The sequence below is a fragment of the Triturus cristatus genome, chromosome 7 (genome assembly GCF_964204655.1).
Source record: "Triturus cristatus chromosome 7, aTriCri1.1, whole genome shotgun sequence".
Classification (NCBI taxonomy): Eukaryota; Metazoa; Chordata; class Amphibia; order Caudata; family Salamandridae; genus Triturus; species Triturus cristatus.
In genome coordinates, this window is record NC_140590.1 from 1,339,927,179 (window position 1) to 1,339,954,499 (window position 27,321).

General features: G+C 46.2%; 1 protein-coding gene across 2 annotated transcripts in view; it reads left to right on the forward strand.

Annotated features, from left to right (window-relative positions):
- Nucleotides 1–6,499: 6,499 nt before the first annotated feature.
- LOC146811999 (uncharacterized) overlaps nucleotides 6,500–27,321 on the forward strand; it is a 364,821-nt gene continuing 343,999 nt past the window's right edge. The window contains exon 1 of one of the 2 annotated variants that reach the window (XM_085614549.1): nucleotides 6,500–6,662. The gene's annotated coding sequence lies outside the window, so the exon portion shown is untranslated. The remainder of the gene's footprint in view (nucleotides 6,663–27,321) is intronic. The other variant, XM_085614550.1, reaches the window with a different exon arrangement.

A 27,321-nucleotide genomic window follows, 5' to 3' on the forward strand; every position in this document is an offset into this window, starting at 1 on the left:
TGTTTTTAGGCATCAGGACGGATCCCGGCTCCAAGCCTCCCAAATCCTAGCACTTATGCGTAAAGCTTTGAAGAAAGTAGGGGAGAATCCTGTCAATTTTGGGACGCATTCTTTCCGAATAGGAGCAGCTTCAGAAGCCGCCAGGTGGGGGTTTTCCCTCAGTGATGTTAAGAAGCTAGGACGCTGGACCTCAGACTGCTGTTTACGTTACATTAGAAATTTAGAGGGCGATGTTGCAAAGTCAGGATACTAATTGTTTTTTCTTTTCAGGTGTGTTGGCCGGTAACATATTGTCTCAACGCCAAGTCTGGATCATTGGACACTCCTTCATTAAGTGGGCCGCTAAACAAGCTGAGAAGAGACATTTTGGTAGGAACTTAGGTTTCCATTCAGAGGAGGTCATATTGTCATGGTTTGGGAAAAGCGGCATGAGGTGGGGTCAGCTCCTGCCCCTTATGAGCGAGTTCTCTTGTAAAAATAAGCTGGCAATGTTGCTGATTCATCTTGGTGAAAACGACCTAGTACAATTTGTCAGGTCTTGGTTTAATTATTGATATGAAAACAGATCTCGAAATCTTGTTAAAAACATGGCCCGACACATATCTGGTTTTGACGGCACTAATGCCACGAAGGGTTTGGAAAGGCGCAGAAAGGTTTACAGCAGTTGAGAGAGCACGGAAGAAGGTGAATAGAGATCTACACCGTTTTTGCCACAGTGCTGGTATAGACTGGTTGACTCATGAGTCAATTACAAAAGATGACTATCAATTTTTTAGGCATGACGGTGTTCACTTATCTTTTTTTTTTTTTTTTTTTTTTTTTTTGAAGACCTTTATTGATAGAAAAAGGGCAAATACAAGTCAAAACAAGGAGCCCGGGGGGGCTCACACATAAGGTACATTACAACTTACTGAAAACACAGAGGATATATTACAGAAGGACTGAGGTCAAGTTTTAAAAGTTTTCCTTGTAGGATAGACATAAGCAGGATCTCGTAGCACAACAAGTCAATACTGGTGTTAAACAATCAGGATAGATAATCTTATAGCAGTAGAAAACACCAGAGTCGCTACGTGGCACCCAGAAAGGAACGTCTGAACCCCAGGGAAGGAAAAAGGACAAAGAATAGAAGGCCCATAGAACAAAAAGAAAAAACAAAAAAGAAAGCAACCCCACCCCCCAAGTGCCCCCCACCCTGCACCCCTGCAGCTGGCTACGGCCTTTCCCCCCCTAGCAGTGTGCCTGTCGCCCAAGAAAAGGAGTCCCGAAATATAGAAAGTAAGAAAAAGAGAGAATCCGAAAACTCTTATAAAATTAAGAAAGGTGGGGAGGAGCCCACTATGCGTCCCCCAGCTCCGCCATCTCGCACCCATAATAGCAACAGTAGTCTAACACCCAATAGTAATAACATGCCCGGTATGACGAGAGAACTGGGGTCACAGCAGCAGCGCGCAGGGTAAGTAAGGCAGCAACACCCAACCGAAACATCCAAAATATCCACAAGGAATCTTCAAGCCATGATTGATAAGCGTAAGCCCCCGCAATAGTCTTCTAGCACCACCGATACATGTCCCGGTCACTCAGAGAAAACTAGTTCCCCGGCTGCCCTACCCACAAGAACGGTGCAAAACATTTATCAACGGAGGAGGGCCAACCCAAGAGAACAAAAGAAAAATCAACAGACGTGTATCCGGCCATCACCTCCCGGGCCCCCATGCAAACCATACCCAAAGTCCAGCGTTCTCGTCAGTCCAGCACAGTCCCAGGAATGTAGTTACCGGTATCAGGGCAAGAAAAAGACAAACTCAACCCTGACCCCTACGTGCCAGTGCGCCAGCATAATGCAGTTGCGGCGTAGTCCCGCAGAGTAGGAAGAGCAGCCGATGTGAACACCCAGAGAGATGGCAACAGCCAGTAATCGCCATCCAAAGCAGGACAGTGTTATCCCCAAGAGTGCAGTACGGGTAGGCATACAGTGATAATCCACCAAAAGTGGGCAACTCACTCCCGGGCAACATGTGCAGAGTAAGCAGAGCGATCTTGTCAGCAATACCCGCTGGCGGTGGTAGTCCTGGCATCCGACGGCGAACCTCTAGGTTCCGTCCAAAGATAGAATGCACTGTGTCCTCCATAGGTGCGACAGTCCGAGCGGCGGTGATGGTAAGTTCACTCACAATCAGTTCCTCTACGTCTCCCCGGAGAGGCTGCACACGACTGCCGAGTCCTGGGCTCGGCGATCCGCTCCGCGCACAGCCGCCCGTCCGGTCAGCCAAGGAGAGAACGGGCACGGCGTCGTCTAGCCGGCGCTCCAGGTCACGGGCGTTGGAACAGAAAGCGGCTCGCATAGCAGCCAAAGCTTCCAGGACGTCGCCGATACTCACGGGCATAGCGTGAGAGGATGAGATGCCAGCTCCCTGTTCCCGGAATCCGCAAGCGTGTGGCGACCCTCGAGCCCAGTCTTTAGCGTACATGTCCCGGCGTCGTTTAGGAGGTCAGCTCCCAGAGAGGCAGCGCCAAACCACAGGGACAGGGCAGTAACCCCCAGCCCAGCGCCACGCACAGGGACAGCACAGGGACGGTCCAACCAGGCGCCGTGTATAAGCGCCGATCACTCAATAAAGATGGCCCCTTCCATTACACTTCGTAGCGAGAGATCAAAGGGGAACTTCCAACAGGGGGGATACATTTGTTGCATCGGTGGTGGTAAAGCAGCGTAGCGGCGAGGCTCCAAAAGAAACTGTTGCGCTACTTCTGGGAATCTCGGTGGCCTACCGCGTCTCGCCGGCGGTTTTGGATTCTCCTGTAATGGCCGCTGTTGTTGCCCTCCAGCCGGACGCCGCCGAGAACAAAGGACCGGACCCACTCCGTAGGCGTCTGCGGGAATTCAGGGCATTTCTTCACCCCCGGTGCAGGAGGGACGACGGGGAGCCCACCATCGGATGCAGCGTCGCCTCCCCTACCCGTTACCGCACAACAAGCACGATTCAGCAATCAGGAGAGGAAGCGGTACGGGAGGGAAGCGGACGAGTCGGCGGAGCCGAGGGCTCAGGCGGCCATCTCTGTTGCCGGCTAGGCTCCTCCTCCCACTTATCTTTTATAGGTAATTAAATTTATATTTTAAATATAAAAGAGATGGTCTCTAAAATACTTCAGATTAGTACATGGTGTTAGGATATACTGTTTTAGCGACAGCCTCGCTGTTATATCAACAATTGTTTGAAGTTGGGGAAAATTCTTTTACAAAGGCAATGATACCTTTCCCTCCCCACACCCCCTCCCTAAAATGTTCTCTTCCTACCCCCCCCCTTTTTTATGCATAGAGTGGTAAGAATTTTGGGGAAGTTATTTTGCCTGGAGTGTTTTCTTCAAATGTCATGGAACAATTTGGGGGTTTTCTGGACAAGTGTTGGCCATACGGCATAATGTTATGGTATGAATAAAGTTTCACCTGTTGGGCAACATTGGTGGTATGTTTTTCTCTTAACTGATGATGAGCGTCCAGTTAACGGTATCAATGGGGGTTTTTCCAGGGGGGGGGGGACAGGAAAAACTCCTGTGTTAGGGTTTTTCCTGGTGGCAGAGTGGGAGTAGAGCAAGACAGGCAGGAAGGGTTGGGGGCATCACGAATAGTTCCGGACAGAGGGAAGCAAGGGAGCGAGGTTGGAGGCAAGGGGGTAGGCAGGAGAGGTAGATAGGGGTTTGGGGAGGAGGATTAGGCCGAACAACGTGGGGGAAGTTGGTTGTTGGGGAAAATTTAGTAGGGGCGGGGGGTGATAGTTCGGAATATGTATTGTTGTGCAAATGATGTATTTTTCTGCCTACCTGTCCAATAAAGCGGCCTTTTACCCCTTTATTTGGCTTGGGGTTATTATTAGTACCCGAACATCTATTTCTTTACATTTGCTATAATCGCGGCACCCGCGCTTTACTTTTAATGTTAAATGTAAAGCGCGGGTGCCCTGATTATAGCAAAAGTAAAGAAATAGATGTTTTTTTCTATTTCGTTAATTTTGGTATAATGGCGACACCCGCGCTTTACTTATAACATTAAAAGTAAAGCGCGGGTGCCGCGATTATACCAAAAGTAAAGAAAACACGCTACAATCGCGGCACTGGCTCTTTACTTTTAATGTTAAAAGCAAAGCACCGGTGCCGCGATTAGCAAGCTAAAAATGCTACCGCTGGCCTCAGCTTGCAGTGCATGTGCGCGAGCAGCAGTAATCACGCCATATGGCGCCTCTGCTGAAGCGCGCGCCCGCGCACATGCACTGCAAGCTGTAGCCAGCGGTAGCATTTTTTAAAGCCATTACTAAAGTCTCTCCAAACAGCGCATGCGCGCTGATTCAGCAAGACCTAAAAAGGAAAACATCCTCAAGCAGTGCATGCGGGTGCCCATACTTCTGACAGTCTTTGTGTTAGGGGTGGTAAGGCTAGTATACTCTCTTCGAGGCAGGTCAAATCTAACCTTTATAGATGTCGAAGGGACCCATGCATCCGTACTCTGGCACGTGGATTGGGGGGTAGGTGGAGAGGTGGCCAGGAATCAGCTCTTGGAGTGTCCCTGGCACGTCGGCTACCATGCATCACCCCTTTGTCGCTTCAGTGCTCTCTGCTTCTTACTCCGTGGATGGCCCACTTTCATCATTCTCACTGTTATGAATGAAGAGAGTTAAGGGAGGGTCGAATATGTAGATGGAAGCGACAGTTGATTGGCGATCTCATGGAGGAAGGGATAAATTGAGGTACGAAGAGCAAAGAGGTGGTCAGTGAGTACGTCAACTGTGGAGATTGCAATTATAACCTAAGTATAACATAACAAAGCATATGAGAATACTTGTTTTTGCAGTTTTGTGATATACAAGCCATGCTGCTGTTATACAAGTCGTTTTTAATTTTCCCTCATCTAAAACTGGTAGCTTCTAAAAATGTAGATATGTACCTCATTTTATCACTTCTTAGCTATGAGCCTCTGGCTTTAAGGTAATGAGTTGGTCTGGTCTCCTGAAATGTCAAACGCAGCAGAAAGCTAAAAAAAATAAGCATTTGCAATGCAATGGGTCTCGCATTTGTAGTTAGAGCTGTTGACGTTAAAAACAACAATGTTGTGTTGTTTACCAACGGCAATAGTAGTATGTAAATAATTACTTAACTGCAAATAAACAAAAAAAAGTGAAAAACATTGTCATTTTCAAAACCAACAGCTCTTACTTTAACAGATGCGAGACCTATCCCATTGTAAACGCCTGTTTTTAATGCACTTCGTCATTGCTTACCATTAATAAATCTTACCTCCACCAAGGATCTCTGACTCTTTCAGTAGGAAGGGTGGAGGGGAGGGTCGGCCAAAAGGCCCGGCGGCATCTGAACAGAACAGCACAGCAGGGACATCTTAAGGATTTTGGGGGCCCTGGGCCAAACGTATTTTGGGGGCCCCAATTCCGATTTAGAATCCATTTTCAGCTCGTTCATGCCCTCTGTAGCCAGGTCAACGACAGTTCACAGGCACACTCTGTCCACATTCTAAATGTTTGTACATCTAATATTCAGGGAAAGTGAAAATATTGTAACAGCAACAGCACACAAATATTACTGCAAATAATCTCTGCAGCACCCTCACACTTCTCATATGCAAGGTCCTGTTTTGATCTAAAAGAAACTTTTTTTTTATGGATGTTGCATAAAACATAACACAACATTTCTCTGCAAAATGTCTGTAATAGACTCTCACAGATCACCCACATTCAAATAAATGAAAGGAAAAAGGTGTTTAGAATAATTATTCAAGGTCATCTGGGCAAGACTCTCTGCAGAATAGAGCGGGCTCTATCAGGGGGCCCCCTGAAAGGCTGGGGCCCTGGGCCAGAGCCCACTTTGCCCATGCATTAAAACGTCTCTGCAGCAGACAGCTCCCAAATTGGCCACTACGCTGTCCAAAAAAAGAAGCTGCTACTCAGATACCAGCGCATTATCAGAATCGGGGTGGCTGCCTTACCAATCAGACTATGCTAAAACCATCCGCCTCTGTAACGTTAAGGAAGTAAATGACACAATGGGGACCAGTTTCAAAAACAGTTTTCAATGCGGTACCGGCCCTCTTAAAGCTCCGTGGAAGAGAATTATCGCAAGAGTGAAACACGAAGGATCAGGAATCTAGACTTCGACTGCGATTAACGCGAGTAGGTAGCGAAATAAGGCAACGAGTTGGATGGAGCCTGTCTTCAGCGGGGCTGGTTCTGAATTTAAGAATTTAGTCAACAGATGAAAGTCCGACGATGACCTTCTGGTCTGGAACGTAAACCCGTCCCACCACTTAAAACCAACGCGAAAGTTTCGTCCACAGTATACGGTCTACACGCGCCTTGTCACTTACGTCTTTAAGAGAAAAACAAAACAAACTGCGACGGGCTTTCTTCGGTGTACGCCCACAGCCAGAGCCCTGCCACTGGCTCACAGCCGAAGCTCCGCCTGCGCCTCGTGCTTCCGTTGCCAGCCGTTTCCTAGGAGATGAATGGTCGCCGTGAGGAAGGCAGAGGGAAAAGTAAGGTTTTGACACAGGAAGTTGGACCAATAGAACCGGAGAGAGGACCCTACCATCCGAAAGAGAGTCCGTCGAATTAGAGGGATCGTCTGAACGCCAGGGAGGAGAAGCAAAAGTGGAGAAGGTAGAATTAATTGGAAATTAGGAAATCCGCTTCAGAACAACTTCGCAACACTTGCCCACTTTTGTCATTTTGATCTAATCCTGTGCATTTGCTTTAGCAGGAAATAACGTTCTCTTGCTGTGTTTGCCGTAAATAGCGCTCTTTTGCTCTGAAACACTACCCATTGTGGCATTTGTGAAGTTGAAATGGATGACTAAAATTGAAAATATCTGTTACTTAATTAAAGAAATACAAATGATGTAGCAAAAAATAAACCCACAATTAAAACCATAACACAATTTATCGCTTCAATCATCAAGGCCCCCTTTTTTGTTATAGAACCTAAAAACATGTTACTCCCAGGTGGAGTGGCATTAAATATTTTGTTAAATAATATAAATATGTGTTACTCCCAGGTGGAGTGGCATTAAGAATCAATTTGTGGCACGTTTGTAACTGCAGTGCCCCTGTATTTTACAAACCTGGCCACGTATTGCAAATCTTCCCCATTATACATTACAAAAAAGAGCGATAATTGCAGAAATCAAAATTTAAAAGAAAGATTTTAACTGTTACCTTTGCTTACTGTTGTATGTTGGGCATATTTAAAGAACAATGGTTCAGGTGTGGCCTAAACGGTCCAAAGGCAAAAGTGGTGACCCAGAGGAGGGTACTGTTTTTAGGTCTCGCGAGCCAAAGGCTCGAAGAGACATTTTATATGTGGGATTTTCAAAGTGCTACCCACTGTTTTGGCTGGCCTAAACCTTGAGTGCACGATCACATGCACGTGCACAGCTGCTCCCACTCCCCCCTCCCTTCTCTATAGCTTTGGCTCCTTTGAAGCACTTCAAAGGGTCCGCTCCCCCGCCCCCAAGCGCTCGCGCCCATGCTCTGCCGGGCTTGTTTATGTTACGTCGGATTTAATTGTGCTTGGAGTCTTTGATTATGTTTTCGTTTCTTTCATAATTTATGAAACTTTTATTCTTGAAGCCCGCATCGTTTTTACGCAGCATAATCCTACCAGCTATTTTTTGCAATTAACTTTATTCAATTGTCCGCTAAGTAAGCGCTTTCACTTTAAGACGCACAAACGCCACGTCTTTTTATTTTCGTGCTACACGTCGATTCTGTACCGTTCTCCTTGCGAGCTGCCCGGACGGTTATAGAAATTACTCCAGTAAGTCGAGCTTTCTGGAGTTTTTAATCTCGCGTTCACAGTAACATTTGGTGACCTTCTCACCATATTGTATACAACATAGAGACGTAAGGATTCTTGCTACTGCAATCACGTCTTGAAGCTGCAGAATTTATGTGCCTTTTGATTAATCACTTAGTACATGGCAACCTCGTTACCTTATACCCGGTAACCTTGTCACCACATTATATACCATGTATATAAACGTGAGTTCACGCTACGGTAATCACGTATCGAAGTTGCAGCGCTCTTGTGGCTATTGATTATTCACTCCGTTTTTGAGCCCAGAAGCATTACTTTGTTTTGTAACGTAGGCATGGATTACACCATCGCATTGAGTGTTGATTTAACTTTTGACCGTCCGAAATCATTTTTGACACTTTAAAGCATGTTGTCAGTCATGATTTGATATCTGAGCACCAACCATTTTACTTTCAAGTGCCATCATTTTTCTTTTTCGTTCTGGTTTTATTTTTGCAGTTTTGTATATAGCGTGAGCAGGCGCGCAACACCCATTGGACTCACAGGGCTTCAGCCCCCCCACCCCCGTCGTGTGTGGCAGCCCGGGATGAGACAGATTCCCAGCGCGCACACAGCCGCACCCAAGCACTTCACAGGTCTTTAAAAGACCATTTGCATGTTAATGAGGCCTCGCTGTTTTTTCATCCCCTTCTAAGAGCCCCTGCAGCTCCACTCTGCCTATGGCTTAAAAGATTCAGCCCCCCCCCCCCGAAATTTTTTCTTAGCCCCCCCCCCCCGAAATTTGGCTCTAGTTGCACCTCTGAGCGCGAGATCTCTTCCCCCGGTCTCTAACTTTCTCTCTTTATATCGCATGCAGTATCTTTCTCTCTTTGATCACCACTTTTTTCCTGCTACAGTGCCGAAGCTTGTTGTGAGAGGGCAGCTGACTAGTTTGTGGTGTGGCAATCACGACGCTCGCAGCGCTGCCTGAGTGCTTGCAACGTCCGCCAGCCATGTTCGGGTCAGCTGTTAAAAATCAGTGTTCCAATCAATGTGACCCCTTCCCCCCAACACAAATTCAATTGCCCCCGAGGCGGAATGTGCAGTTGCAGCGTCCCGGACTCTGTAGGATTCAGGCGGCAGTGGTAAACAAACTCTCAATCGCCCGGTGGCTGGCATGGCAAGGTTTGAGTACGTTGATTGAAACTATAGTGTGCAGTGCACTTGCCGGCTTTCCTTCTGTCTCGTCTTATCTCTAACTGACATTCTGGAAGATATGTATTTTTCTCAGAAGTGGGGTGTGCAGGGCGGACTCACAGCATGCCTGAGACTGTACATGCAACAACTCTTCAGGAAAGTGAGTGCAGACAGACGTGCACAGCGCCACACCGAGAGACCTCTTGGCACATGGCCATGCGCTGACATCAAGCTCCTATAATGTGTAAACTCCAAGGCGGACATCAGCACTTTTACTTTCACACCCACCACTAGTGGGACGGGCTGCGCAGCTCGTCAAAACCTTTTTTTTGTACACATTAAATAATAGCGGCCGTGATAAGGGGTAAAAAATGTTTGCCTTTTACGTTGGCCTTTTTATCCAGCTAATACAACCTGGCAGCTGCTGTGCACAAGACGAGCGTTCTCCGGGCAGACAATGTGTTCTGTCAATACGGCCCCTTCCCTTTAATGATTAATGCACTCGGGCTTTGCATCATTTCAGGAGCATAATTACTAGTTTTATGTGCGTTTCTTCAACAAGCTGTTTTTTTTTTGTTTCAGCCATTTTTTTTTCACACTGTAAACTTGTTCTCTGCTTTTGTGATGGTGGTTGCGACAGTCATAACTTTTGTCTTGTGTTGAGTTTACACAGTGCTGGGTATGTTAAGCTGGAGCGTTGCCATAACAATGCTCCTTCAGTGGTCGGTGTGCTGTTGACGACCCCTCCCCCGGCCTTAGAGATAAGAGGTGGGAACAGCCGAATTTGTTTTTCAGTGAATCTCTGGCACGCTGGGCATACAGAAAGAAGCTGTTGGATTTAGTTTTTTTTATTTTGTCCCTCTTGCTGCATTTACACATTTTATAATCGCTGTAAATTGCAGGGGTGAATGTTAACCTATTTAATGGTAGTCATTTTACCGAACTCGGAAGGATGGAAAGCTGACTAGGCCTCTTCCACGGTCTGCGTACCTGCAAAGGTGCCTGACTTAAGTAAGCGTCTCCATTAGTGCGAAGGAAGCAGATAGGGTCACAAGAAGACGTGCGCCGTTAAGAGCTCAAAAGATTAGGGCATGTCAAAGTATTAATAATTATCTACAGCACGCTCTAGGCACTCCATTGCCTTAGCAGTAAACGATATTCACTTCTGGATGAAATGCGGAGTCTATGCATCCCTGTGATATGGACCTTATTAAAGGTGCAGCATTTAAACATATATATATATTTGTAACTGGTCTGCTCTTACTCGGTATCTCCACTCTATGTAAACCATTCCTTTTTCTTGGAATCGAAGCACTAGGGTCAGAAGCGGAAGCAGACAAGTCCTAGGGCTGATCTCCAGAGCCCACAAAGTACATACACATATAAGTATATACTAAAGTATATACAAGAGGTCTCGAATGCTCGACCTAAAAAATGTGCACGTAGGAGATTGGCAGAGGAAAAATAAAGTATTGAACCAATATTTCTTAACATGATTGTATAGGAAAACTGTAGACTCCAAAAATAAGTGAGAACTAGAAAGTATACACATTTAACGCTGAATATACCAAGATTGGGTGGCATATATCCACAATGGGAAGGAACTTCAAAGATGGTGAAAGCACCACTTGCCATTCTGTTCAAATGTTCACTAAAGAACAGAAAGGTTCTGGAGGGCTATACATAGGCAGATGCACATCTGCTTCACAGAAGTGTATGAGTAAGAAGGTTGGCAACGTAGTTATGATACTAGGGTAAAGAAAATCAAAATAACCAAGGAAGAAAAATCTGGAGTTCAGTACCTTACAAGGCTTAGGCAAAACAGCTCATAGCAGCTTGGCATGAACAGGATACGGTCATGAAACCCAAGTTCACTGGAGTTATTTGGGTGGGAAACCAGAGAAACGATAAAATAGAGTGAAGGACTTCAGCTACTTACAGTACAGTGAAGCCATTACCAAACTTCAGGCAAACTTAGAGTCGTGACTCTAGAAGATGATGGTAGTCAGAGTTAATGTGCCCAAGCAATTGAAACAATCAATGGCAAAGTTCATACGTCTGGCATTGACTTACAGCCTTTTTGGCTTGCCAATGTTCTTTTTGTCATGGTTTTTGTGAGACTTCATTGTTTGGGGGAGTTGCTGGCTCCTCTCCAATATTAAAAAGCATTTGCAATGCAATAGGTTTCGCATTTACAAGAGTTTGAGCTATTAGCATTGCAAATGACAATGCCTTTTATTTGTTTTGAAAACCTGCAAGCGGTGCGTTAACGCGCTCTTTGGGCTTATAGTCCTTGCTTACGAGCAGCAAGGCTGGCAGTAAAAGAGGCGCAGTTACTGCCAGCCTTGCTTCTCATAAGCAATGACTAGAAGTACAAAGTGTGTGCTTACGCTACGCTTGCAGGTTTTCAAAATACATTAGTAAAAGACATTGTCATTTATAATGCCAATAGCTCAAACTCTAGCAAGAAACAGAGTCTGTAAAGGGTCATGTGGGTCAAAAGATGACAGATATTTATTTACAATTTTGTTGTTGTTAAGGTGCTCACATAATAAGTAGAAACAAGCATTTGCAATGCAATAGGTCTCGCATTTACGCGAGTTTAAGCTATTGGCATTGTAAATGACAAAGCCTTTTATTTATGTTTTTAAAACTAGAACAAAAATAAAAGGCATTATCATTTACAATGCCAACAGCTCAAACTCGTGTAAATGCGAGACCTATTGCATTGCAAATGCTTGTTGCATTTGTCGCCCCGAGTGGGACGGGTATGCCCAGACGTGGGTCCCGTGCGCTCCATGCCACTGGAATCAAGCTATCCTGGCTGAAGAGGGGTGAAACCCCTAAACCGGTCCGAGGATGCTTGTTTCCAGTCCTGGGAGGACCTCGCTGGCATAATTTTTTGCCTTTGTGCCAATCTGTACCTCAGCCTGTAAGAGATAACTGGTCTAAAGTTTGTGTAATTTCTGCTCGGGTTTCAGGTCTCAATTGCTCTTTCACTTCCTCCCTACATCATGGGGTGTATGTATTCAGTAGTTAACAATATCCCCATCTTAAAAAAAAAAAAAACACTTGAATAAATAAAGAAAAATGGTACACGACTTCTGGTTAGTTCACCAATTCCCATCCTTAGCTCGCAGGTGTCCTTTTGTTCCTTCAACAACCCCTCCGCCCGGCATATGTATTGTTGGCTCTTTTGTGATTTACCCCCGGTTTTGGTGACCATGCCCACAGCATCCCGCCGCCCCCATGGCTAAGCTGGTGAGTCCTTATAATTTGCGTGTCTCTCTCTCACACAAACCCTCACCCATCACACCTCCGGGCGCTGCATCCCATAAGACTGTAGGTGCACCTCGTGGTCATCACACACGACAAGAAAACACTCCCAGTAGAGGCTCGGGTATAGGTGAAGCTTGACATCAGGGCGAATTAAGCGCTTTAGTGCCTCATATACGGGGAGTAAGCGCTATACAAATGCTGCTGTACAATACTGCCCTCCTGTTTGCTTTATGCTTATTGGAGGTTCTGCTCACTCCTATGGAGTACATTTTAGTCGTTCTTTGCGATTCCCAACATTATCAATGTTTGTCCGACCGATAATGTGACATTCCTAACAATATTCGCAATAACATGCCAACATTACTGGTAAAGATATGAATGAAGTTATAATGTACAACTGAAAGGAAGGGATTCGAGTTCCCCAAGAAAGTTGTGCTGCGGAGATCGGTTGCATCAGGTCTCGAGCACGTCTCCTGGCCCGAGGCTTGTCACCGAAATACTTCCCACATAAACTGTGCTAATAAACACTCTACCGTGCATACACAAGCGGAGGAGCTGCACATTCCACCTAACAGAAAGCGCACAGAGAATATCAACGGGCAGGAAAGCGCTACACAAATTCTACAATACAGTAGACTGACTGATGGCAGGGTTAAGTGAAAAGTGCCAGGGCCGGGACGATAAAGTTACACAAATTGCTATTTAAACGCATCCAGTGGGCACCAGTAGCACATGGAAAATAATGGACCCTGAAGAGAGCCGTGTTCAGTCCGAATGTAAACAGAAAAGTTGGTTGAACTTAAAAATAAGAGCGTCCGAGCTGTGAAAATTGTTCAATGTACTGCAAACAAGCAGAAATAAGTTCCAATTAGTTCTTAACAGAGGCGCAACTAGAGCCAAATTTCGGGGGGGGGGCTGAGCAAAAATTTCGGGGGGGGCTGAACTGTAAGCAATAGGCAGAGTGGAGCTGCAGGGGCTCTTAGAAGGGGTGAAACAACAGCGAGGCCTCATTAACATGCAAATAGTCTTTTAAAGACCTGTGAAGTGCTCGGGTGCGGCTGCTTTTTTGCCCGGGAAGGTGTCTCATCCCGGGCTGCCACACACGACGGGGGGGGGGGGAGCTGAAGCCCTTTGAGTCCAATGGGTGTTGCGCGCCTGGTTCTTAACGACATCTAACTCCCTCATAATCGCATTAGTGTTATGCAAAAACCTAGGGCGGGCAGTCTATAGCAGCAATGGCCGTGAAACATAGCCTTAAAACTAGAAAAGAGTGCCGAGATAGATATTTCAGCTCTAAGCTCTCCCCTCAAAAAAATGTATCTATGTTCTAACTTTTGGAAAGTTTTCTTCACAATACAAACTGCATGCAGCTTTTCGAACACACTGCCAGGCAGACAATCCTCAAAAATCCAACATAAAGCAAAAGGATTAACAGGAGAAAAGTGCGTGGTGGAACGATGAATGTATTTGGTCGCGATAGTTTTCTGTCTCGCTCGTCCTAATAAACTACAACGCTCTTTGAGTGGGGTGTTTACAAGAGTACATGCAGCTCTGTGGCTCCTTTAACTTACCAGGGCAGCATTACCCACGGCACTCGCGTAAACATTTGCATATAAACCGACATAGCGAATAGACGTTTAGGGCGTCGTTTCGCGGCTCAGGGCTCCTGGCGGTGCGTCCCGAAGCTGCTGTAGGTGAGAGGTGCCTTCGAGATACATAAACCAACACGATCCGCAACTAGCCCAACCAGACGGCTCCGCCCGCACTCTCCGAAGTAACCACTTCGGCGCCGCCGTCTCTGCCGCAAATTAAAACAAGTTGACTGAACCTTGAAGGGATGCAGGAAAGTTGAGGATGGACACTGGAAATTGTTAATTTGTGCTGATGGTTTCCCCGCATCCTCAGGCTCCCTACAATTGGTACAACTTTTGGGAAACAATGTGCAGGTAAAATGAAGGGGTATCAAAAGGGTGCTCTTAATAGAGTTGCTGCTATAGGGTGCCCCAATGATTGTATGGGGCTAACATAAGCATGTAGCCTTAGAGTTAGAGCGGTGGACCTCGGAGCGGAGGAACCGGGTTCGAGTCTCGGCAAGGACGATGTAACAAAAATTAATGTGTCAATCTGTAACAAAACTGGTGCTCATGTAAAGCGCTCTGATACCCGATGTGTGGGGTCTAGTTTGCGCTATATAAAGCTCCAAAAATAACAAGCAAATCGCTGGGCAGAAAGGTAGGGAAAGCAGGAGCTTCTGAAGGAAATAGAGATAAGGGACTAACGAGGGTAAAGAGAATGTCTCCGTGAGCCTTGTGCTCGGCTAGGGCCTCGGGCATGTTTACTACGGGAACACATGGGAATGCAAAGCCATTAATCAAGCAGAATGGCTCTGTCTCCCTTCACGCCCAGGGAGGAGGGAGATGCGAGCAGAGCATCAAAGGGCTGGGTGAGAAGGGAGGGGGGAATGCAAGGGTCAAAGCGGCGAAAGTGAAAGTAATGGAGCAGAGCATCAAAGGGCTGGGTGAGAAGGGAGGGGGGAATGCAATGAGCAGAGGAGCAGCTGTGCACGTGCATGTGATCGTGCACTCAAGGTTTAGGCCAGCCAAAAGACTGTGGGTAGCACTTTGAAAATCCCACATATAAAATGTCTCGTCGAGCCTTTGGCTCGCGACACCTAAAAAGCGTGGTTGTGAAATAGTGATAGTGAATTTTTTTAAAGGCATCGCATTGACAACAATATAGTTGAACTCCATAAATGATTTACACAAGTTATAAGGAGTTCATGTTGTGGGGTGGTCGATGGCGTTTCGAACCCAATTATTGGGGTTCATCTTCAGGACAGTTGTGAGCTAGTTGGATAGCGTGGGCGCTGGCGGTAAGTCCGAAACAAGTGAAGGCGGAACGAAGGGTCCGAAGCAATTTGTATATAAGGAAAAACAGCCACTGATTAGTTGGGTAGTTTCTGGGGACAGTGCTCCAAAGCGGGAGTCAAGGGCTCCATGCAGACAATATTAATTAACAGCCAGTTGAAATCGCATGGAAAAATCAATCCGTGATTTGCTGAGCAACTGTGCAGTACACCTTGGCGTAATCAAATTCTTTGTCGTGGCGACAGGGCATTGAATGGGAGCCTGAAGCCAAGCAGCCGGAGACGACCTGCTGCTGCTGGCTTGTGAATCATGTATGTTGGGCAAGCGCAAACTATATATATATATATATATATATATAATCTACTGGCGGTCGCCAGTAGATAGTTATAGTTACTACCTAGTTTCCATAGGAAATCTCAAAATTCTATTTTGAATAACTTTGGCGCCGGTTGCCGAATCCTCGCGAAATTTTCAAAACTAATGGGGCGCTCCGCTCAGCTCCTACCCTGAAAGTCTCGGGGTGATTCGTCAAGCGGGGGCTGAGAAAAAGGGGGGGTCCCAAAACACGTTTTCCCCATGCATTTTTCCATAGGACCTTTAGACGCAGCTACAGCCCGAACGGCTGAACAGAATTACTTGAAATTTGGCAGAGAGGTAGCCATAAGGTCAAGGAAGTGCCTTTTGCAGGTCTGGTGTAAATCTGTTCAGTATTTCCTGCGAAAATAGCATTTAAAAGCATATCAATATCTATACGCGCGCAGGGTGCGCGCACTGTGCGCGCACCCTGCCGTGCCCGAGCTCAATTCTGATTGGTTGTTAGATGTCGTTAACATTCGAATCGGTCGAAACCAGGAAGTGTCGGCCGCCATTTTGTCTCTCGCAGTCTGAGGGGGTGAAAAAAAAAGGTGGAGAACGTGAAAAGGGGGCAGAGTGGACAGTTCCTGACCCCCTAGCCTTGGTCAGGGGGTCACAGAAGGACCCCCAAGGCAGAAAAAAACTATTTTAATTTTTTTTAAAAATCGCGAGGTGCGCGCACCTCGCGATTTAAAAAAAATAATAATTTCACGGTGCGCGCACGGTGAAAAACCTGAAAAAAAATAAATAAATAAAAAAATAACTTAGCATTTAAAAAAACGTACAAATTCACTGAAAAAACCATAGGTTTCACACACGTTATAGTTACGAATTAGCATTTAAAAAACCTTGCAAATTCACTTAAAAAACCATAGGTTTCACACATGTTATAGTTAGCTGGACATTTCACTCGTAAAAAAACCAATGAAATTCCCCCGTTATAGTTACTGCAGGCAACTATAACTCACGCGACCGCAATCCTCTGCTGATGACGTCAGATATTACATCACTGATGACATATGTGTCTTTATGAAAAACAAATATTTGTAATATATGTATAGCTAAAGATTAATGGAAGAAGACATGGGTAAATAAGTGTCTAAATACAGTGATGTAATATCTGACGTCATCAGCAGAGGATTGCGGTCGCGTGAGTTATAGTTGCCTGCAGTAACTATAACGGGGGAATTTCATTGTTTTTTTACGAGTGAAATGTCCATCTAACTATAACATGTGTGAAACCTACGGTTTTTTAAGTGAATATATATACCATGAAGTCCGTGGAACAGGCACTGAGGAAAGCTAACCATGGCTGAAACGCGTCTGCCTAGCGTTTCAGGGACTTGTAGCAGCACGCATTGAATTTTCAAAATAAAGCCTTTGAAAGTCCCCGGAGTGTGTCGAGCCCTTTTCTTACCTGGAAGAAGGCAGTGGTCGTAGTGTTTGGTCAGCAAGCAGGTCGCTGACATACGGCACACCCTCTCGGTCAGGAGCACCGCGGAAGACCAGCAACCCTGGACATTTGCATTGTAATGCAATTACGCGGAGCCCCCCCGGCAGCTGGTATTACCAATTGGGCGTGTTTGCTGCACTGGGGAGAGAGGAGGCATTACCTAAATGCCTGAGTAAGGGGATGGCAGAAGGCTTTGCTTCGTTCTACTGGGCACTCAAGCTGGACTGTGGCACAGGTACAACGAGTTTGTTGCATCACTAGGTGTTTGAAGTGATTCTGCCACTGCGCAGACCTTCACTTGAACTGCATTATCCAGCATGCACCTGCCTGGGAGGACGTCTGCGTTACACTGCTGCACCTTTAATTGAAGGAGGAGTCGAGCGTCACCTGACTGGGAGCGGTCACCTTATCAGCTGTATCATTCCAGACCCCCAGAGAAACCATGAAGTCCGTGGAACAGGCACTGAGGAAAGCTAACCATGGCTGAAACGCGTCTGCCTAGCGTTTCAGGGACTGTCAGCAGCACGCATTGAATTTTCAAAATAAAGCCTTTGAAAGTCCCCGGAGTGTGTCGAGCCCTTTTCTTACCTGGAAGAAGGCAGTGGTCGTAGTGTTTGGTCAGCAAGCAGGTCGCTGACATACGGCACACCCTCTCGGTCAGGAGCACCGCGGAAGACCAGCAACCCTGGACATTTGCATTGTAATGCAATTACGCGGAGCCCCCCCGGCAGCTGGTATTACCAATTGGGCGTGTTTGCTGCACTGGGGAGAGAGGAGGCATTACCTAAATGCCTGAGTAAGGGGATGGCAGAAGGCTTTGCTTCGTTCTACTGGGCACTCAAGCTGGACTGTGGCACAGGTACAACGAGTTTGTTGCATCACTAGGTGTTTGAAGTGATTCTGCCACTGCGCAGACCTTCACTTGAACTGCATTATCCAGCATGCACCTGCCTGGGAGGACGTCTGCGTTACACTGCTGCACCTTTAATTGAAGGAGGAGTCGAGCGTCACCTGACTGGGAGCGGTCACCTTATCAGCTGTATCATTCCAGACCCCCAGAGAAACCATGAAGTCCGTGGAACAGGCACTGAGGAAAGCTAACCATGGCTGAAACGCGTCTGCCTAGCGTTTCAGGGACTGTCAGCAGCACGCATTGAATTTTCAAAATAAAGCCTTTGAAAGTCCCCGGAGTGTGTCGAGCCCTTTTCTTACCTGGAAGAAGGCAGTGGTCGTAGTGTTTGGTCAGCAAGCAGGTCGCTGACATACGGCACACCCTCTCGGTCAGGAGCACCGCGGAAGACCAGCAACCCTGGACATTTGCATTGTAATGCAATTACGCGGAGCCCCCCCGGCAGCTGGTATTACCAATTGGGCGTGTTTGCTGCACTGGGGAGAGAGGAGGCATTACCTAAATGCCTGAGTAAGGGGATGGCAGAAGGCTTTGCTTCGTTCTACTGGGCACTCAAGCTGGACTGTGGCACAGGTACAACGAGTTTGTTGCATCACAAGGTGTTTGAAGTGATTCTGCCACTGCGCAGACCTTCACTTGAACTGCATTATCCAGCATGCACCTGCCTGGGAGGACGTCTGCGTTACACTGCTGCACCTTTAATTGAAGGAGGAGTCGAGCGTCACCTGACTGGGAGCGGTCACCTTATCAGCTGTATCATTCCAGACCCCCAGAGAAACCATGAAGTCCGTGGAACAGGCACTGAGGAAAGCTAACCATGGCTGAAACGCGTCTGCCTAGCGTTTCAGGGACTGTCAGCAGCACGCATTGAATTTTCAAAATAAAGCCTTTGAAAGTCCCCGGAGTGTGTCGAGCCCTTTTCTTACCTGGAAGAAGGCAGTGGTCGTAGTGTTTGGTCAGCAAGCAGGTCGCTGACATACGGCACACCCTCTCGGTCAGGAGCACCGCGGAAGACCAGCAACCCTGGACATTTGCATTGTAATGCAATTACGCGGAGCCCCCCCGGCAGCTGGTATTACCAATTGGGCGTGTTTGCTGCACTGGGGAGAGAGGAGGCATTACCTAAATGCCTGAGTAAGGGGAAGGCAGAAGGCTTTGCTTCGTTCTACTGGGCACTCAAGCTGGACTGTGGCACAGGTACAACGAGTTTGTTGCATCACTAGGTGTTTGAAGTGATTCTGCCACTGCGCAGACCTTCACTTGAACTGCATTATCCAGCATGCACCTGCCTGGGAGGACGTCTGCGTTACACTGCTGCACCTTTAATTGAAGGAGGAGTCGAGCGTCACCTGACTGGGAGCGGTCACCTTATCAGCTGTATCATTCCAGACCCCCAGAGAAACCATGAAGTCCGTGGAACAGGCACTGAGGAAAGCTAACCATGGCTGAAACGCGTCTGCCTAGCGTTTCAGGGACTGTCAGCAGCACGCATTGAATTTTCAAAATAAAGCCTTTGAAAGTCCCCGGAGTGTGTCGAGCCCTTTTCTTACCTGGAAGAAGGCAGTGGTCGTAGTGTTTGGTCAGCAAGCAGGTCGCTGACATACGGCACACCCTCTCGGTCAGGGGCACCGCGGAAGACCAGCAACCCTGGACATTTGCATTGTAATGCAATTACGCGGAGCCCCCCCGGCAGCTGGTATTACCAATTGGGCGTGTTTGCTGCACTGGGGAGAGAGGAGGCATTACCTAAATGCCTGAGTAAGGGGATGGCAGAAGGCTTTGCTTCGTTCTACTGGGCACTCAAGCTGGACTGTGGCACAGGTACAACGAGTTTGTTGCATCACTAGGTGTTTGAAGTGATTCTGCCACTGCGCAGACCTTCACTTGAACTGCATTATCCAGCATGCACCTGCCTGGGAGGACGTCTGCGTTACACTGCTGCACCTTTAATTGAAGGAGGAGTCGAGCGTCACCTGACTGGGAGCGGTCACCTTATCAGCTGTATCATTCCAGACCCCCAGAGAAACCATGAAGTCCGTGGAACAGGCACTGAGGAAAGCTAACCATGGCTGAAACGCGTCTGCCTAGCGTTTCAGGGACTGTCAGCAGCACGCATTGAATTTTCAAAATAAAGCCTTTGAAAGTCCCCGGAGTGTGTCGAGCCCTTTTCTTACCTGGAAGAAGGCAGTGGTCGTAGTGTTTGGTCAGCAAGCAGGTCGCTGACATACGGCACACCCTCTCGGTCAGGGGCACCGCGGAAGACCAGCAACCCTGGACATTTGCATTGTAATGCAATTACGCGGAGCCCCCTCGGCAGCTGGTATTACCAATTGGGCGTGTTTGCTGCACTGGGGAGAGAGGAGGCATTACCTAAATGCCTGAGTAAGGGGATGGCAGAAGGCTTTGCTTCGTTCTACTGGGCACTCAAGCTGGACTGTGGCACAGGTACAACGAGTTTGTTGCATCACTAGGTGTTTGAAGTGATTCTGCCACTGCGCAGACCTTCACTTGAACTGCATTATCCAGCATGCACCTGCCTGGGAGGACGTCTGCGTTACACTGCTGCACCTTTAATTGAAGGAGGAGTCGAGTGTCACCTGACTGGGAGCGGTCACCTTATCAGCTGTATCATTCCAGACCCCCAGAGAAACCATGAAGTCCGTGGAACAGGCACTGAGGAAAGCTAACCATGGCTGAAACGCGTCTGCCTAGCGTTTCAGGGACTGTCAGCAGCACGCATTGAATTTTCAAAATAAAGCCTTTGAAAGTCCCCGGAGTGTGTCGAGCCCTTTTCTTACCTGGAAGAAGGCAGTGGTCGTAGTGTTTGGTCAGCAAGCAGGTCGCTGACATACGGCACACCCTCTCGGTCAGGAGCACCGCGGAAGACCAGCAACCCTGGACATTTGCATTGTAATGCAATTACGCGGAGCCCCCCCGGCAGCTGGTATTACCAATTGGGCGTGTTTGCTGCACTGGGGAGAGAGGAGGCATTACCTAAATGCCTGAGTAAGGGGATGGCAGAAGGCTTTGCTTCGTTCTACTGGGCACTCAAGCTGGACTGTGGCACAGGTACAACGAGTTTGTTGCATCACTAGGTGTTTGAAGTGATTCTGCCACTGCGCAGACCTTCACTTGAACTGCATTATCCAGCATGCACCTGCCTGGGAGGACGTCTGCGTTACACTGCTGCACCTTTAATTGAAGGAGGAGTCGAGCGTCACCTGACTGGGAGCGGTCACCTTATCAGCTGTATCATTCCAGACCCCCAGAGAAACCATGAAGTCCGTGGAACAGGCACTGAGGAAAGCTAACCATGGCTGAAACGCGTCTGCCTAGCGTTTCAGGGACTGTCAGCAGCACGCATTGAATTTTCAAAATAAAGCCTTTGAAAGTCCCCGGAGTGTGTCGAGCCCTTTTCTTACCTGGAAGAAGGCAGTGGTCGTAGTGTTTGGTCAGCAAGCAGGTCGCTGACATACGGCACACCCTCTCGGTCAGGAGCACCGCGGAAGACCAGCAACCCTGGACATTTGCATTGTAATGCAATTACGCGGAGCCCCCCCGGCAGCTGGTATTACCAATTGGGCGTGTTTGCTGCACTGGGGAGAGAGGAGGCATTACCTAAATGCCTGAGTAAGGGGATGGCAGAAGGCTTTGCTTCGTTCTACTGGGCACTCAAGCTGGACTGTGGCACAGGTACAACGAGTTTGTTGCATCACTAGGTGTTTGAAGTGATTCTGCCACTGCGCAGACCTTCACTTGAACTGCATTATCCAGCATGCACCTGCCTGGGAGGACGTCTGCGTTACACTGCTGCACCTTTAATTGAAGGAGGAGTCGAGTGTCACCTGACTGGGAGCGGTCACCTTATCAGCTGTATCATTCCAGACCCCCAGAGAAACCATGAAGTCCGTGGAACAGGCACTGAGGAAAGCTAACCATGGCTGAAACGCGTCTGCCTAGCGTTTCAGGGACTGTCAGCAGCACGCATTGAATTTTCAAAATAAAGCCTTTGAAAGTCCCCGGAGTGTGTCGAGCCCTTTTCTTACCTGGAAGAAGGCAGTGGTCGTAGTGTTTGGTCAGCAAGCAGGTCGCTGACATACGGCACACCCTCTCGGTCAGGAGCACCGCGGAAGACCAGCAACCCTGGACATTTGCATTGTAATGCAATTACGCGGAGCCCCCCCGGCAGCTGGTATTACCAATTGGGCGTGTTTGCTGCACTGGGGAGAGAGGAGGCATTACCCAAATGCCTGAGTAAGGGGATGGCAGAAGGCTTTGCTTCGTTCTACTGGGCACTCAAGCTGGACTGTGGCACAGGTACAACGAGTTTGTTGCATCACTAGGTGTTTGAAGTGATTCTGCCACTGCGCAGACCTTCACTTGAACTGCATTATCCAGCATGCACCTGCCTGGGAGGACGTCTGCGTTACACTGCTGCACCTTTAATTGAAGGAGGAGTCGAGCGTCACCTGACTGGGAGCGGTCACCTTATCAGCTGTATCATTCCAGACCCCCAGAGAAACCATGAAGTCCGTGGAACAGGCACTGAGGAAAGCTAACCATGGCTGAAACGCGTCTGCCTAGCGTTTCAGGGACTGTCAGCAGCACGCATTGAATTTTCAAAATAAAGCCTTTGAAAGTCCCCGGAGTGTGTCGAGCCCTTTTCTTACCTGGAAGAAGGCAGTGGTCGTAATATATATATATATATATACAACAAACTGCAGAGCAATGGAAACCTCATCATCAATAAGGCAGATAAAGGTGGAAATATTGTGCTCTGGCCCAGGGAACTATATATGAGAGAAGCAGAATGACATTTAAGTGACCTTGCATTCTACAGAAAAGCCACCTTTAATGACCTCAGACGTATTAAGGAATCCACTTTCAAAGACCTATCCCAATGGAAAAGAATGGGACTCTTGAGCAAGAATGAATTTTTTTTTTTTTAAATTATTATCCTAACCACCCCAGTGTTGTACTTGATCCCGAAGGTACATAAGAATGAAGTACCTGTACCCGGGAGACCCATCATATCCGTACAAAAAAGGTCTATTTGAGCCAATGTCCAAATATGTGGACTATTTTCTACATGAATTCGTGGAGAATTTACCATCATATATACGAGATACGGGCCATTTGTTATCAAAATTGAAAGCGGTGGAATGAAACAGGACTATGTCTTCATTGTTATAGACATGTGTTCTTTGTACACCAGTATCCACCATACTGATGGTTTGGCAGCAGTTAAATATTTTTTTAAACGAATTATTGAATTTTATCAACATAATGAAATGCTCTTGAGTATGATCAGGATATGCCTTACCAATAACTATTTCATTTTCAACATGGAGGTCCATCAACAGCTACGTGGGGTGGTGATGGGGGCCTGTTTTTCTCCCAGCTATTCGTGCTTGCACGTTGGTTGGTGGGAAGAACACGTCCTCAGAACCACCCACAAAGAACTGTATGATGCACATGTAAAATATTGGTGGCGATTCATAGATGATGTGTGTATAATTTGGAATGGCTCTATTGAATCTGCTTTTAGTTTTGTCAATTACATCAATAAGAATGAATTGAACTTGAATTTTACTGCTCATGTTAGCAAGGAAAGTGTACAATTTCTGGATGTTGAGTTATATATTAGGAATGATACCATTTGCACTAAACTCCACAGAAAGAGTACCGCAGGTAATGCGGTACTTCATGCTATCAGTTCTCACCCCAATCACCTTATCAAAAGTATCCCTTATGGGGAATTTTTAAGGATAAGGAGAATGTGTAATTCAGAACATGATCTTGAAATATGTCAAACTGAAGCATCTATAAGATTTAAAGCTTGAGGATACAATGATAGGGATCTGAGATTTGTTATGAATAAAGCAAATAGCCACACCAGAGAAGAATGTTTGAACACCGCTAAATCAGATACTAGCTCTATTACCCAAGAATCTACCACAGACATGTCTAGGCCCAGTGGTGCAATAAGATTAATCACTACTTACAGCCATCAAGATAAGCAATTCAGGGGGATTATTTACAAAAATTGGCCTATTGTTAAGACTGATTTAACTCTGTCACAGTTATTGCCATATTTACCCTCCTTAACCCTCAGACGTGCACCCTCTATGAGGGATGCACTGGTTAAAACTAGCCCTGAGGTTATTGCTGCTTCAAATTAGTCGTCCAAGAGAACTGGTTTTTACAAGTGCAGCTCCTGTCGAGCTTGCAAATTTGGGATCAATAGTACTGAGTTCACTACAGCATTTGAAAGTAGACCTACTAAGATCAAGGGGTTATTAACATGCAGAACGGATTTTGTAGTCTATATTTTAGAATGTTCCTGCAAGTTAAAATACGTTGGTAGCACCAAACTGCAAGTCTTTAACCGAATTTTGCAACATCTGCGGGTTATAGTGAACTCGGATCCTAGCTATCCGGTCGCTCGACATTTCAAACATGTGCACAACAACAATCTTAAAGACCTGAGTTACTTTGTGATTGATTCTGTACCCAAATCACTCAGAGGCGGTAATAGAGAGAACAAACTGAGACAATTGGAGTCACATTACATTTTATTGCTCGATACCAAGATGCCTAACGGTCTTAATACGGGAGAGGACCTACACAACATTTTGTACGCGATTAGGCATGGTGACTCTGTTTGAACTTTAAATATCACTCTGGTAGGCCAAATGACAGATTTTATCCTATTAAGGGGTTCCATTTTTTATACCTGGTTTCATACGTGTTTTTACCTGGTTTTACCTTTGGGTTTTACTTGGTCGTTACGTGGTTTTACCTGGTGTTTTAATGGTCCTTTTATAGATTTTATCTGTTATCTCAGGGATCCTAGTACCGTATTCAAACTTTTTCCTAATGTTAGTGTTTCCTGAACAACAAGCTTACAACAACGTATTGGAACTTTATTTCTCCAGCATGTTTACAGTTGTATAAAGCTTGGATTTGATATTTTTAAGCTAATATCAATCTGAGCGTATTTTGCACATTATTGCTAGTTTATGATGCACTTGCACTTTATATATCTGGCTAAAATATTGAAGCATCAATCGGTCAACTCATTGGCTTATTACCAGTTATGCTTTTTAATAACTGGTTATAGATGACGAAATCAGTTTATTTTTGCACTTCAACTCTATCACTTCATGTATGCACTTTTTCTCACCCTCTGAACTATTTATTAGACATGGTTTAATACTGTATTGGTGATATGTTTAAACATGGATATTTGTTACTTGAAAATAGACTTTTTGTGCATTTTTTGACCACTGGGTTTACATTGCATTATTTTATCAATGTGTTTAATTATGCTAGAGAGTCATTTAATGGTATAATACCATTTGTATCCATGTTAAACTATTCAGGTATTTTATATTATATTAACCAATATAGATTACCACATTTATCTGATGGTATGGTACCTCTGTTGCTGAATATGTCTTTTAGTTCTATGACAAATGAGGGGCGGGCTCTTTGCACCTTTTTTTTACTATGTCGTCACTATTTATTGCCCTCAGATGCCCACAGCACGTCATGTGATCAAGACAGTGTCTAAACTGTCAAAACGCGTCATGCTGGGCACTTGCCTTATCTAATCTATGCTGATTATTCTGCAATAAACGCACTTTAAAGCAACCAAGCACGTTGTGGTCCGTACCTGATTTTATATATATTCACTGAAAAAACCATAGGTTTCACACACGTTATAGTTAGGAATTAGCATTTAAAAAACCTTGCAAATTCACTGAAAAAACCAGAGGTTTCACACACGTTATAGTTAGCTGGACATTTCGCTCGTAAAAAAACAATGAAATTCCCCCGTTATAGTTAGTTCAGCTAACTATAACTCGCGCGCCCGCAATCCACTGCTGATGACGTCACATATTACATCACTCATGACATGGTCAGTGACATCACTCATGACATCACTGATGACATCTCAAATGACATCACTGATGACATCACTGATGGCGTCCACGTTGCGCAGTTCATACCGTGCGCACCTCGCCTTTTTTTACACAGTAACAATTTTTTTTTTTGCCTTGCAGGTCCTTCAATTTATTTAATAAATGTGATTGTTATTTCTTTTTTATTTCTTTTTATTTTTTTTTGCCGTGCGCGTACGGTAAGCTTACCGTACGCGCACTCCGCGATTTTTTTTAAAAATTATTAAATGTATTTTTCGTACTTTTTGGTCCTTCGTGGACCCCCTGACAAACGCTAGGGGGTCTGCAACTCTCTCCGTTGCCCCCTTTTCACGTTATCCACCTTTGTTTTTCAGTGCGAGAGACAGAAAATGGCGGCCGACACTTTCTGATTTCGACCGATTCGAATGTTTACAGTCATGTAACCACCAATATGAATTGAGCTCGCGCACGGCACCGTACGCGTACGGTAAGCTTACCGTAAGCGCACGGAGCGCGCTTACAGATATATATATTGATTTAAATGCTATTTTCTCAGGACCTACTGAACAGATTTACACCAGACCTGCAAAAGGCACATCTCTGACCTGAGGACTACCTCTCTGCCAAATTTCAAGTAATTCTGTTCAGCCGTTCGGGCTGTAGTTCGGACTAAAGGCCCTATGGGAAAATGCATGGGGAAAACGCGTTTTGGGACCCCTCTTTTTTCTCAGCCCCCGCTTGACGAATCCCCCCGAGACTTTCAGGGTAGGAGCGGAGTGGAGCGCCCCACCTATTTTGAAAATTTTGCGAGGATTCGTCAACCGGCGCCAAAGTTATTCCAAATAGAATGTTGCGGAATTCCTATGGAAACACGGTCCTAACTATAACTATCTACTGGCGACCGCCAGTAGATAATATATGTATATATATACGCGCTCCTCTTTCCACACAAAAGCGGAGCACTCCCAGGCAGGTGCTGACTTTGCGGCTGTAGATTCCGCAACAATATTCTGCTCCACTCCTTCTATTATCGTTCAAAGGAAATTGTCGCACTCGCGGAGGCGTTTTCAACAGAATTTATTTACGTGACCAAATGACCAGCAACAGACGCATTTCGGCGGAAGTGCCTTTCTCGATGTTACCAGCACACCAGAAACGCCATGTTTTTGAACTACAGATTAATTTAACGAGTTTTCAAGAGAGATCATTTTTAAGAAAAAACTTTCGTAATTATGTTAGGTCTCACTATAAGGAACTAAATTGTAGTCTAAAGACATTCTGCTACGTCGAATGAATAAAATAACTTGTTTCCCTGGTGGTGTTGATGCCGGTAGGGTTATCTACTCGGGAGTGATACCGTGTTCAGGCGATCTTACTGGTACTCTAAGATGGCCGCCACAGTTCCCGTTTGACCCTCAGAGTAGGCTGGGCTCCTTCTGTATACTAGTCATGATATTAGCCGTAAAAACGTGGGTCGCTTTTTGTCTCCTGCCTGTGGCTATGGCCAGGACAGTCAAATATGGCCGCCACACTGGT